This window comes from Theobroma cacao, chromosome 10 (assembly GCF_053813885.1).
Source record: "Theobroma cacao isolate CCN51 chromosome 10, ASM5381388v1, whole genome shotgun sequence".
Taxonomy (NCBI): Eukaryota; Viridiplantae; Streptophyta; class Magnoliopsida; order Malvales; family Malvaceae; genus Theobroma; species Theobroma cacao.
In genome coordinates this window covers 10,954,667-10,966,335 of record NC_142648.1, presented here as the reverse complement: position 1 = coordinate 10,966,335, position 11,669 = coordinate 10,954,667, and positions in this window count along the sequence as shown.

The following is an 11,669-nucleotide window of genomic DNA, read 5'->3' as shown; positions in this document are numbered from 1 at the left end:
ACTTTTCTTGTCAATGGATGGCTTTCGCTTCACGTTTCCCGAGCGAAACATCTAATTATAATCTGTTTTAAGGGAAAATGTAAAAAAATTCAACTTAAAATCTCCAATGATATTATAAAACCATTTAAAGTGAGTAATAAGGCTTTCAATGGCATGGGTGACTATATATGGACTTTTCTCTTGAATGGATAACTTTCGCTTCACGTTTCCCAATGGAAACATCCAATCATAATCTGTTTTGATGAGAAATGCAAAAAAATTCTAGTTAACATCAATAATGAGATTATAAAGCTATTTGAAGCGAATAATAAGGCTTTCAAAGGCATGGGTGACTATAAATGGACTTTTCCTGTCAATTGATGACTTTCGCTTCACATTTCTCGAGGGAAACATCCAATTATAATCTGTTTTAACGAAAAATATACAAAAATTCACCTTAAAATCAATAATCAGATTATAAAACCATTTAAAACGAGTAATAAGGCTTTCAAAGGCATGAGTGACAATAAATGGACTTTTCTTGTGGATGGATGGCTTTCGCTTCACGTTTCCCAGGGAAAACATCCAATTATAATCTGTTTTAACAAAAAATATAAAAAAATTCAACTTAAAATCCATAATGAGATTATAAAACCATTTAAAGCAAGTAATAAGGCTTTCAATGGCATTGGTGACTATAAATGGACTTTTCTTGTCAATGGATGGCTTTTGCTTCACGTTTTCCGAGCGACACATCCAATCATAATCTGTTTTAACAAAAAGTGTAAAAAAATTCAACTTAAAATCAATAATGATATTATAAAACCATCTAAAGCGAGTAATAAGGCTTTCAAAGGCATGGGTGACGATAAATGGACCTTTCTTGTCAATGGATGGGATTCGCTTTACGTTTCTCGAGGGAAACATCTAATTATAATCTGTTTTAACGAGAAATGCAAAAAAATTCAACTTAAAATCAATAAGAACATTATAAAACCATTTAAAGCGACTAATAAGGCCTTCAAAGGCATGGGTGACTAGAAATGGAATTTTTTTGTGAATGGATGGCTTTCGCTTCACGTTTCTCGACGAAAATATCCAATTATAATCTGTTTTAACAAAAAATGTAAAACAATTCAAGTGAAAATCAATAATGAGATTATAAAACTATTTAAAGCGAGTAATAAGGCTTTCAAAGGCATTGGTTACTATAACTGGACTTTTCTTGTCAATGGATGGCTTTCGCTTCACGTTTCTCGAGGGAAACATACAATTATAATCTGTTTTAACGAGAAATGCAAAATAATTCAACTTAAAATCAATAATGACATTATAAAACCATTTAAAGCGACTAATAAGGTTTTCAAAGGCATGGGTGATTGGAAACGGACTTTTCTTGTGAATGGATGGCTTTCGCTTCACGTTTCTCAAGGGAAATATCCAATTATAATCTGTTTTAACAAAAAATATAAAAAAATTGAACTTAAAATCAATAATGAGATTATAAAACCATTTAAAGCGAGTAACAAGGCTTTTAAAGGCATTGGTGACTATAAATGGACTTTTCTTGTAAATGGATGGCTTTCACTTCACGTTTCCCGAGGGAAACATCCAACTATAATCTGTTTTAAAGAAAAATCCAAAAAAATCGAACTTAAAATCAATAATGAGATTATAAAACCATTTAAAGAGAGTAATAAGGCTTTCAAAGGCATTGGTGACTATAAATGGACTTTTGTTGTGGATGGATGGCTTTCGCTTCACGTTTCTCGAGGGAAACATCTAATTATAATCTGTTTTAACAAAAAATGTAAAAAAATTCAACTTAAAATCAATAAAGAGATTATAAAACCATTTAGAGTGCGCAATAAGGTTTTCGAAGGCATGGGTGACTATAAATATACTTTTCTTGTGAATGGATGGCTTTCACTTCACGTTTCTCAAGGGAAACATCCAATTATAATCTGTTTGAACAAAAAATGTAAAAAAATTCAACTTAAAATCAGTAATGAGATTATAAAACCATTTAAAGCGAGTAATAAGGCTTTCGAAGGCATCGGTGACTATAAATGGACTTTTCTTGTCAATGGATGGCTTCCGCTTCACGTTTCCCAAGGGAAACATCCAATTATGATTTGTTTTAACAAAAAAAGCAAAACAATTCAACTTAAATTCAATAATGAGATTATAAAGCCATTTAAAGCGAATAATAAGGCTTTCAAAGGCATGGGTGACTATAAATGGACTTTTCTTGTCAATGGATGGCTTTCGCTTGATGTTTCCCGAGGGAAACATCCAATTGTAATATGTTTTAACAAAAAATCTAAAAAAATTCAACTTAAAATCAATAATGAGATTATAAAGCCATTTAAACAGAATAATAAGGCTTTCAAAGGCATGAGTGACTATAAATGAACTTTTCTTGTCAATGGATGGGTTTCGCCTTACGTTTCCCAAGGGAAACATCCAATTATAATATGTTTTAATGAGAAATGCAAAAAAATTCAACTTAAAATCAATAATGAGATTATAAAACCATTTAAAGCGAGCTATAAGGCTTTCAATGGCATGGGTGACTATAAATGGACTTTTCTTGTCAATGGATGGCTTTCGCTTCATGTTTCCCGATGAAAACATCTAATTATAATCTGTTTTAACAAGTAATGCAAAAAAATTCAGCTTAAAATCGACAATGAGATTATAAAACCATTTAAGGCGAGTAATAAGACTTTCAAAGGCATGGGAGACTATAAATGGACTTTTCTCTTGAATGGATGGCTTTCGCTTAACGTTTCCCAATGAAAACATCCAATTATAATCTATTTTAACGAGAAATGCAAAAAAAATCAACTTAAAATCAATAATGAGATTATAAAGCCATTTAAAGCGAATAATAAGGCTTTCAAAGGCATGGCTGGCTATAAATGGACTTTTCTCTTGAATGGATGGCTTTTGCTTCACGTTTCCTGATGGAAACATCCAATTATAATCTGTTTTAATGAGAAATGCAAAAAAATTCAACTTAAAATCAATAATGAGATTATAAAACCAGTTAAAGCGAGTAATAAGGGTTTCAAAGGCATGGGTGATTTTAAATGGACTTTTCCTACGAACGGATGGCTTTCGCTTCACATTTCTCAAGGAAAACATCCAATTATAATCTGTTTTAACAAAAAATGTAAAAAAATTCAACTTAAAATCAATAATGAGATTATAAAACCATTTAAAGCTAGTAATAAGGCGTTCAACGGCATTGGTGACTATAAATGGACTTTTCTTCTCAATGGATGGCTTTCGCTTAGCATTTCCCGAGGGAAACATCCAATTATAATCTGTTTTAACGAAAAATGTAAAAGAATTCAACTTAAAATCAATAATGATATTATAAAACCATTTAAAGTGAGTAATAAGGCTTTTAATGGCATAGGTGACTATAAATGGACTTTTCTCCTGAATGAATGCCTTTCGCTTCACGTTTCCCGAGGAAAATATCCAATTATATTCTGTTTTAATGAGAAATGCAAAAAAATTTAACTTAAAATCAATAATGAGATTATAAAGCCATTTAAAGCGAATAATAAGGCTTTCAAAGGTTTGGGTGACTATAATGGACTTTTCTTATCAATGGATGACTTTCGCTTTACATTTCCCAAGGGAAATATCCAATTATAATATATTTTAAGAAAAAATGTAAAAACATTCAAGTTAACATCAACAATGAGATTATAAAACCATTTAAAGCGAGTAACAAGGCTTTCAATGGCATGGGTGACTATAAATGGACTTTTCTCTTGAATGAATGCCTTTTGCTTCACGTTTCCTGATGGAAACATCCAATTATAATATGTTTTAATGAGAAATGCAAAAAAATTCAACTTAAAATCAATAATGAGATTATAAAGCCATTTAAAGCGAATAATAAGGCTTTCAAAGGCATGGGTGACTATAATGGACTTTTCTTGTCAATGGATGGCTTTCGCTTTATGTTTTCCAAGGGAAACATCCAATTATAATCTGTTTTAAGAAAAAATGTAAAAAAATTCAAGTTAAATCAACAATGAGATTATAAAACCATTTAAAGCGAGTAACAAGGCTTTCAATGGCATGGGTGACTATAAATGGACTTTTCTCTTGAATGAATGCCTTTTGCTTCACGTTTCCTAATTGAAACATCCAATTATAATCTGTTTTAACGAGAAATGCAAAAATATTCAACTTAAAATCAATAATGAGATTATAAAGCCATTTAAAGCGAATAATAAGGCTTTCAAAGGCATGGTTGACTATAATGGACTTTTCTTGTCAATGGATGGCTTTCGCTTTACGTTTCCCAAGGAAAACATCCAATTATAATCTGTTTTAACAAAAAATGTAAAAAAATTCTAGTTAAAATCAATAATGAGATTATAAAGCCATTTAAAGCGAATAATCAGGCTTTCAAAGGCATGGGTGACTATAAATGGACTTTTCTCTTGAATGAATGCCTTTTGCTTCACGTTTCTCGATGGAAACATCCAATTATAATCTGTTTTAATGAGAAATGCAAAAAAATTCTACTTAAAATCAATAATGAGATTATAAAGCCATTTAAAGCGAATAATAAGGCTTTCAAAGGCATGGGTGACTATAAATGGACTTTTCTTGTGAACGGATGGCTTTCGCTTCATGTTTCTCGAGAAAAATATCCAATTATAATCTTTTTTAAGAAAAAATGCAAAAAACTTCAAGTTAAAATCAATAATGAGATTATAAAACCATTTAAAGCGAGTAATAAGGCTTTCAAAGGCATTGGTGACTATAAATGGACTTTTCTTGTCAATTGATGGCTTTCGCTTCACGTTTCCTGAGGGAAACATCTAATTATAATCTATTTTAACGAGAAATGCAAAACAATTCAGTTTAAAATCAATAATGAGATTATAAAACCATTTAAAGCGAGTAATAAGGCTTTCAATGGCATAGGTGACTATAAATGGACTTTTCTCTTGAATAGATGGCTTTCGCTTCACGTTTCCCGATGAAAACATCCAATTATAATCTGTTTTAATGAGAAATGCAAAAAAATTCTACTTAAAATTAATAATGAGATTATAAAGCCATTTAAAGCGAATAATAAGGCTTTCAAAGCCATGGGTGACTATAAGTGGACTTTGCTTGCCAATGGATGGCTTTCGCTTCATGTTTCCCAAGGGAAACATCCAATTGTAATCTGTTTTAACAAAAGATCTAAAAAAATTCAATTTAAATTGAATAATGAGATTATAAAGCCATTTAAAGCGAATAATAAGGCTTTCAAAGGCATGGGTGACAATAAATGGACTTTTCTTGTCATTGGATGGGATTCGCTTTACGTTTCCCAAGGGAAACATCCAATTATAATATGTTTTAATGAGAAATGTAAAAAAATTCAACTTAAAATCAATAATGAGATTATAAAACCATTTAAAGCGAGCTATAAGGCTTTCAACAGCATGGGTGACTATAAATGGACTTTTCTTATCAATGGATGGCTTTCACTTCACGTTTCCCGATGAAAACATCTAATTATAATTTGTTTAAACTAGTAATGCAAAAAAATTCAGCTTAAAATCGACAATGAGATTATAAAACCATTTAAGGCGAGTAATAAGACTTTCAAAGGCATGAGAGACTATAAATGGAGTTTTCTCTTGAATGGATGGCTTTCGCTTAACGTTTCCCGATGGAAACATCCAATTATAATCTATTTTAACGAGAAATGCAAAAAAATTCAACTTAAAATCAATAATGAGATTATAAACCCATTTAAAGCGAATAATAAGGCTTTCAAAGGCTTGGGTGACTATAATGGACTTTTCTTATCAATGGATCACTTTCGCTTTACATTTCCCAAGGAAAACATCCAATTATAATCTGTTTTAAGAAAAAATGTAAAAAAATTCAAGTTAAAATCAACAATGAGATTATAAAACCATTTCAAGCGAGTAACAAGGCTTTCAATGGCATGGGTGACTATAAATGGACTTTTCTCTTGAATGAATGCCTTTTCCTTCACGTTTCCCGATGGAAACATCCAATTATAATATCTTTTAATGAGAAATGCAAAAAAATTCAACTTAAAATCAATAATGAGATTATAAAGCCATTTAAAGAGAATAATAAGGCTTTCAAAGGCATGGGTGACTATAATGGACTTTTCTTGTCAATGGATGACTTTCGCTTTACGTTTCCCAAGGGAAACATCCAATTATAATATGTTTTAACAAAAAATCTAAAAAAATTCAATTTAAAATTAATAATGAGATTATAAAGCCATTTAAAGTGAATAATAAGACTTTCAAAGGCATGGGTGACTATAAATAGACTTTTCTTATCAATGGATGGGATTCGCTTTACATTTCCCAAGGGAAACATCCAATTATAATATGTTTTAATGAGAAATGCAAAAAAATTCAACTTAAAATCAATAATGAGATTATAAAACCATTTAAAGCGAGCTATAAGGCTTTCAATGGCATGGGTGACTATAAATAGACTTTTCTTATCAATGGATGGCTTTCGCTTCACATTTCTTGATGAAAACATCTAATTATAATTTGTTTAAACGAGTAATGCAAAAAAATTCAGCTTAAAATCGACAATGAGATTATAAAACCATTTAAGGCGAGTAATAAGACTTTCAAAGGCATGAGAGACTATAAATGGACTTTTCTCTTGAATGGATGGCTTTCGCTTAACGTTTCCCAATGGAAACATCCAATTATAATCTATTTTAACGAGAAATGCAAAAAAATTCAACTTAAAATCAATAATGAGATTATAAACCCATTTAAAGCGAATAATAAGGCTTTCAAAGGCTTGGGTGACTATAATGGACTTTTCTTATCAATGGATGACTTTCGCTTTACGTTTCCCAAGGGAAACATCCAATTATAATCTGTTTTAAGAAAAATGTAAAAAAATTCAAGTTAAAATCAATAATGAGATTATAAAACCATTTAAAGCGAGTAACAAGGCTTTCAATGGCATGGGTGACTATAAATGGACTTTTCTCTTGAATGAATGCCTTTTGCTTCACGTTTCCCGATGGAAACATCCAATTATAATATGTTTTAACGAGAAATGCAAAAAAATTCTACTTAAAATCAATAATGAGATTATAAAGCCATTTAAAGCGAATAATAAGGCTTTCAAAGGCATGGGTGACTATAATGGACTTTTCTTGTCAGTGGATGGCTTTCGCTTTACGTTTCCCAAGGGAAACATCCAATTATAATCTATTTTAACAAAAAGTCTAAAAAAATTCAATTTAAAATAAATAATGAGATTATAAAGCCATTTAAAGCGAATAATAAGGCTTTCAAAGGCATGGGTGACTATAAATGGACTTTTCTTGTCAATGGATGGGATTCACTTTACGTTTCCCAAGGGAAACATCCAATTATAATATGTTTTAATGAGAAATGCAAAAAAATTCAACTTAAAATCAATAATGAGATTATAAAACCATTTAAAGCGTGCTATAAGGCTTTCAATGGCATGGGTGACTATAAATGGACTTTTCTTATCAATGGATGGCTTTCGCTTCACATTTCTCGATGAAAACATCTAATTATAATTTGTTTAAACGAGTAATGTAAAACAATTCAGCTTAAAATCGACAATGAGATTATAAAACCATTTACGGCGAGTAATAAGACTTTCAAAGGCATGAGAGACTATAAATGGAGTTTTCTCTTGAATGGATGGCTTTCGCTTAACGTTTCCCGATTAAAACATCCAATTATAATCTATTTTAACGAGAAATGCAAAAAAATTCAACTTAAAATCACTAATGAGATTATAAACCCATTTAAAGCGAATAATAAGGCTTTCAAAGGCTTGGGTGACTATAATGGACTTTTCTTATCAATGGATCACTTTCGCTTTACATTTCTCAAGGGAAACATCCAATTATAATCTGTTTTAAGAAAAAATGTAAAAAAATTCAAGTTAAAATCAACAATGAGATTATAAAACCATTTAAAGCGAGTAACAAGGCTTTCAATGGCATGGGTGACTATAAATGGACTTTTCTCTTGAATGAATGCCTTTTGCTTCACGTTTCCTGATGGAAACATCCAATTATAATATGTTTTAACGAGAAATGCAAAAAAATTCAACTTAAAATCCATAATGAGATTATAAAGCCATTTAAAGCGAATAATAAGGCTTTCAAAGGCATGGGTGACTATAATGGACTTTTCTTGTCAATGGATGGCTTTCGCTTTACGTTTCACAAGGGAAACATCCAATTATAATCTGTTTTAATGAAAAATATAAAAAAATTCAACTTAAAATCAATAATGAGATTCTAAAACCATTTAAAGCGAGTAAGAAGGCTTTCAATGGCATTAGTGACTATAAATGGAGTTTTCTTGTCAATGGATGGCTTTCGCTTTGCGTTTCCCGAGGTAAAAATCTAATTATAATCTATTTTAACGAGAAATGCAAAATAATTCAGCTTAAAATCAATAATGAGATTATAAAACCATTTAAAGCTAGTAATAAGGCTTCCAATGGCATGGGTGACTATAAATGGACTTTTCTCTTGAATGGATGGCTTTCGCTTCACGTTTCCCGATGGAAACATCCAATTATAATATGTTTTAACGAGAAATGCAAAAAAATTCTACTTAAAATCAATAATGACATTATAAAATCATTTAAAGCGACTAATAAGGCTTTCAAAGGCATGGGTGACTATAAATGGACTTTTCTTATGAATGGATGGCTTTCGCTTCACGTTTCTCGAGGAAAATATCCAATTGTAATCTGTTTTAACAAAAAATGCAAAACAATTCAAGTGAAAATCAATAATGACATTATAAAACCATTTAAAGCGAGTAATAAGGCTTTCAAAGGCATTGATGACTATAAATAGACTTTTCTTGTGGATGGATAGCTTTCGCTTCACGTTTCCCAAGGGAAACATCTAATTATAATCTGTTTGAACAAGAAATGCAAAAAAATTCAACTTAAAATCAATAATGACATTATAAAACCATTTAAAGCGAGTAATAAGGCTTTCAAAGGCATTGATGACTATAAATGGACTTTTCTTGTGGATGGTTGGCTTTCGCTTCACGTTTCTCAAGGGAAACATCCAATTATAATCTGTTTTAACAAGAAATGCAAAAAAATTCAACTTAAAAACAATAATGAGATTATAAACCATTTAAAGCGAGTAATAAGGCTTTCAAAGGCATAGGTGACTATAAATGGACTTTTCTTGTAGATGGATGGCTTTCGCTTCACGTTTCTCAAGGGAAACATCCAATTTTAATATCTTTTAGCAAAAAATGCAAAAAAATTTAACTTAAAATCAATAATGACATTATAAAACCATTTAAACCGAGTAATAAGGCTTTTAATGGCATTGGTGACTATAAATGGACTTTTCTTGTCAATGGATGGCTTTCGCTTCACGTTTCCTAAGCGAAACATCTAAATATAATCTGTTTTAGTGAAAAATGTAAAAAAATTCAACTTAAAATCAATAACGAGATTATAAAACCATTTAAAACGAGTAATAAGGCTTCCAATGGCATGGGTGACTATAAATGGACTTTTCTTGTCAATGGATGGCTTTTGCTTCACGTTTCCTGAGCTAACCATCTAATTATAATATGTTTTAATGAAAAATGTAAAAAAATTCAACTTCAAATTAGTAATGATATTATAAAACCATTTAAAGCGACTAATATGGCTTTCAATGGCATGGGTGACTATAAATGGACTTTTCTCTTGAATGGACGGCTTTCGCTTCACGTTTCCCGATGGAAACATCCAATTATAATCTGTTTTAACGAGAAATGCAAAAAAATTCAACTTAAAATCAATAATGAGATTATAAAGCCATTTAAAGCGAATAATAAGGCTTTCAAAGGCATGGGTGACTATAAATGGACTCTTCTTGTGAACGGATGGCTTTCGCTTCACGTTTCTCGAGGCAAATATCAAATTATAATCTGTTTGAAGAAAAAATACAAAAAACTTCAAGTTAAAATCAACAATGAGATTATAAAACTATTTAAAGCGAGTAATAAGGCTTTCAAAGGCTTGGGTGACTAGAAATGGACTTTTCTTGTTGATGGATGGCTTTCGCTTCATGTTTCCCGAGGGAAACATCCAATTTTAATCTCTTTTAGAAAAAAATGTAAAAAAATTCAACTTAAAATCAATAATGTGATTATCAAACCATTAAAAGCGAGTAATAAGGCTTTCAATGACATTGGTGACTATAAATGGACTTTTTTTTGTCAATGGATGGCTTTCTCTTCACGTTTCCCAAGGAAAACATCCAATTATAATCTTTTTAATGAAAAATGTAAAAAAATTCAACTTAAAATCAATAATGAGATTCTAAAACCATTTAAAGCGAGTACGAAGGCTTTTAATGGAATTAGTGACTATAAATGGACTTTTCTTGTCAATGGATGGCTTTCGCTTCGCGTTTCCCAAGGGAAACATCTAATTATAATCTATTTTAATGAGAAATACAAAAAAATTCAACTTAAAATCAATAATGAGATTATAAAACCATTTAAAGCGAGTAATAAGGCTTTCAACGGCACTAGTGACTATAAATGGACTTTTCTTGTCAGTTGATGGCTTTCACTTCATGTTTCCCGAGCGAAACATCCAATTATAATATGTTTTAACAAAAAATGTAAAAAAATTCAACTTAAAATCAATAGTGATATTATAAAACCATTTACAGCGAGTAATAAGGCTTTCAATGGCATGGGTGACTTTAAATGGACTTTTCTTACCAATGGATGGCTGTCGCTTTATGTTTCCCGAGGGAAACATCCAATTCTAATATGTTTTAACAAAAAATGCAAAAAAATTCAAGTTAAAATTAATAATGAGATTATAAAACCATTTAAAGCGAGTAATAAGGCTTTCAAAGGCATTGCTGACTATATATGGACTTTTGTTGTCAATGGATGGCTTTTGCTTCACGTTTCCCACAGGAAACATCTAATTATAATCTGTTTTAACGAGAAATGCAAAAAAAATTCAACTAAAAATCAATAATGACATTATCAATCCACTTAAAGCGACTAATAAGGCTTTCAAAGCATGGGTGACTAGAAATGGACTTTTCTTGTGAATGGATGGCTTTCGCTTCACATTTCTCGAGGAAAATATCCAATAACAATATGTTTTAATGAAAAATGCAAAACAATTCAAGTGAAAATCAATAATGAGATTATAAAACCATTTAAAGCGAGTAATAAGGCTTTCAAAGGCATTGATGACTATAAATGGAGTTTACTTGTGGATGGATGGCTTTCGCTTCACGTTTCCCAAGGGAAACATCCAATTATAATCTGTTTTAATGAAAAATGCAAAAAAATTCAACTTAAAATCAATAATGACATTATAAAACCATTTAAAGCGAGTAATAAGGCTTTCAAAGGCATGGGTGACTAGAAATGGACTTTTGTTGTGGATGGATGGCTTTCGCTTCACGTTTCCGGAGGGAAAGATCCAATTTTAATCTCTTTTAGAAAAAAATGTAAAAAAATTCAACTTAAAATCAATAATAAGATTATAAAACCATTTAAAGCGAGTAATAAGGCTTCCAATGGCATCGGTGACTATAAATGGCCTTTTCTTGTCAATGGATGGCTTTTGCTTCACGTTTCCCGAGCTAAACATCC